Source organism: Orycteropus afer, unplaced genomic scaffold (assembly GCF_000298275.1).
Source record: "Orycteropus afer afer isolate SDZICR_OR568_19922 unplaced genomic scaffold, OryAfe1.0 scaffold00060, whole genome shotgun sequence".
Lineage (NCBI taxonomy): Eukaryota > Metazoa > Chordata > Mammalia > Tubulidentata > Orycteropodidae > Orycteropus > Orycteropus afer.
The window spans coordinates 7,199,570-7,202,968 of record NW_006921647.1 but is presented as its reverse complement, the minus strand read 5'-3'; the positions used below and the strand labels follow the sequence as shown (position 1 = coordinate 7,202,968).

Genomic DNA, 3,399 nt, shown 5'->3' with positions numbered 1-3,399 from the left:
ACTAAAATACTTCTAATACTATACCTTAGAATTGACATTTTCTGCAAGTTATCACAATATTCATTATCTGAAGAACACAGAAATATTTTTATTTTTTTGCTTAATGATATAGCACAAAAATGCTAGCAATATATATTCACATATAACTTTTCCTCTCTTATTTACAAGCAAAGATTGGTGAATCCAAAGGAACTGCTGTAATTACTGTATGGTGAGTACTATATTAGCATTTCAATAGTTTATTCCAACCCATTTCTTCTTTTATATTCTAAAACATCTTCATTATGTTGTCTGATGAGATAGACCCACAGGAAGACTGTGGTGCCCAAGATCAATCCAACTTTCAGCCAATCAGGTTTGCTACTTGGCGGCTCCCTAACGTAGAACTTTGACTTCACTGAAACTCTGCAAGGACGGTTACTCACAGCTGCTGGGGAACCGGGCCGGGGGCATCAGGCGGGAGAACAGACGCAGCAACACGGACGGCGCCATCTTGCTGGCCGTGCTCCGCCTTTCCATCTGTTTTTTGAACAGGGCAAATGGCGAGTTAAATGGGGATGTGGATCACCACCACTGCATCCTTTAAGTCCTTCAAGTTCTTGACGGTGGCAGTAATCTCTGCAATCCCTCTAGGGATGCAGTATTGTTTTGGTTCACTATTTTTCTAGGTAGAGGCAGTTCTAATGGCTTCCACTTGGCTTATCCTACCATAGGAGCCCTTACTCCACATGTCAGGGACCCAATGTGGGAATTCTACCAATTGCTCAGTATATCTATTCCAATTATCCATACTGAAGCAGGGTAATCACTACAGGGTGGATTTGGGAACACACTTGACCCACTGTGAGATGCACCTGAGCTAAGACTCCATCAACAACTTGACCTCCATTTGCCCCTACTGAATGGTGAGCCACAGTGATGGTCTGGGTCTCCTGGAATTAGTGTCAGTTCAGAGCCAGCATCCAGTAATCACCAAAAAGTCTGATTATTTCCTTAACCCCAATGAATCGTCACTCTTATAAAAGGCCTCAGATCCCTTTGGGGAAGATTGGGAGAAAGATTAAAATTATAAAATTTTGGCAATGTAGTAGGGTTTTTCCTCAAGGGAACCTGACCTCCCCTTCATTCAAGGCGTTGTAGGTCTGTAAACAGACTCAAATCTGGAAATTGATTGAAGGGCCATGTCTCTGTATTCTGGCGATTCAATCTAGTCTGCTGTTCACATGACCTAGAATTATTCTGTCTATACTGATCAAGTAAATATTTAGAAGATTTTTCATGTATTTAATTCCTAGGAACACCATGCCTAAGTAGCCAATGCCATAATTCCACACAAGTCAGAGTATTCTGATTACTGTTTTGACTCTGCTACCCATTATGGTGACCATGGCCACCTTGTCTTTGTTGATTAACTGCTCCTACTCGGCCCCTATTATCACAGGTCCAAGCAGCCCCATCATAGTTAAATGTCTTAGTTCAATTAGAGCAGTTCCCACTGTCAAATCTGGCTTATATCAAATAGCAATCAGAACAGTCTTCAAGGATGCTGGGGCTCCCTTCACAAATTTGTTCTTCACCACAGTGGTAAAAGGTGTGTCCCCTGGGCTTTCCATTTCTGGCTCTAGGGATCTAATCTGATAAATCCATTCTAACATGCTAATTTCCCTAAACCTCTGGATACCTTCTATATTATACCAAGGCAGGTCTAGTACTTCCACTTGATTAAGGTAGGCCACCGCATAATCCGTGCTTCGGTAAGCCAACAAAATAAATAAATAGATCCTTTCCTAACCTCTCGAGCTGAAACATTGAACGAAGAATCTGTACTTAGTGGGCCTAAATCAATAAACTCAGACCGATCCAATGTTACATTACTTTCACCATTATCCCACACCCTGAGTAGCCATTCCCACACATGTTCTCCAGGTTTCTGTCTGTACATGTCAGCAAAATCAAGTAGGTCTTTTTGGGTGTAGCATACCACCTCCTCAGTCACACTTTGTATTTCACCTTTTGGGGCTTGCTTGGACTTAACTTTAGTTATAGGTCTAGAAGGAACAATGGGTGGTTCAGGCAGTTCCTGAGACCATTCAGCAGTCTTCCATGGCATCTACCCAAGGCAATGGCCCAGCAGGAAGAGTTGGATTAATACCATCTAATGGAGATGGAAGAGATAGTGGTTTTTCAGTAATCCCTTCAGATGGTAGGGATTCAACAGAATTTACAGGCTCCATATCCTCATCTTCCTGACTATCTGCTCCTATGTCCCCATTCCAGTTTTCAGGATCCCATTTTTTCCCAATCGATGCTCTCACTTTTACCTCAGACACCATTCTGGGTTGGCAATTCAATTGGCATTATAATTCAGCCACCCTTACAATAGGACTCTGGGTTTGGTTTTCAACAATATCAGATCTGTTACTAGAAGAAATAAGGCTTTCTTTCAGAGCACAACTGGAAACATTGAGGTCTTTTATGCAGTGCTTGAGCTGTGACTCAGCAGCCCTGAACTCATCTCACTCTTTCACTGCTTTGTCCAGCATAAGTAGGACCAACCAACCAGCTTCCTTATACTCCTCATGCTGACAAAATTGTAGAAAAGTATCAAATATGTGATAACCCAGAGCCTCACTTCTCAAAAATACTTGATCTATTGGTGGTGCTATTTTGCATGTAAATTTTCCCACCTCAAACCACAGATTAGCAGGGCCCTTTTTATTTTACTCTGGAAGCAGAGTCACCAGTGCCTGTGCAATTAATCAAATTGGAGAACCAAACTAGAATCGGTGAGAACCAGTGTAGGGTGCCCATCCTTATGATTTTCTCTCTCCAGAACCATTCTGGGTACCAAAACTGTTAGGCTGGGTTCTCTAGAGAAGCAAAGCCATTAAACCTTATAGATACATGTAGAGAAAGAGAAATTAATTTTATGAAAATGGCTCACACACTTATAGAAGCTGGCAAGACCCAAGTTCTGGATCAAACGTTAAGCAGGAGGCTTTTCCTGACTCACGCAGCTGCAGGGGATGACGAGCTCGAAGTTGACAGGCACAAGGTTGGACTGTTGACTCCAACAAATGATGAATCTAAGATCTCCAGGCCGAATGGTGGATTGTTTGCTCACGGACAGCTGTAGGCAGCATAACAGGATCCTGATCCACAGAAGAGTGTCTCTTTTCCCAGGATGTCCATAAATATATTGGAAGCAGGCCACACCCCTAGGGAAACTCGTTTTCAATGGATTGGCTGCTCAAAACATATACATCTGATCCCATCATGGGAATAACCCACATTTTTTATTGTTATGTGCCATCAAGTCAGACCTGACCCATAGGGACCCTTCTTGGGTTAACCCACATTACAATTGCTTAAACCACACCAGCCCCACTAGCCAGGAAA

The 3,399-nt window shown here is 42.5% G+C and overlaps 1 pseudogene; it reads right to left on the bottom strand.

Moving 5' to 3' along the window:
* Positions 1 to 239: 239 nt before the first annotated feature.
* Positions 240 to 492, bottom strand: LOC103195848 (annotated as a pseudogene).
* Between the last annotated feature and the right edge of the window lie 2,907 nt (positions 493 to 3,399).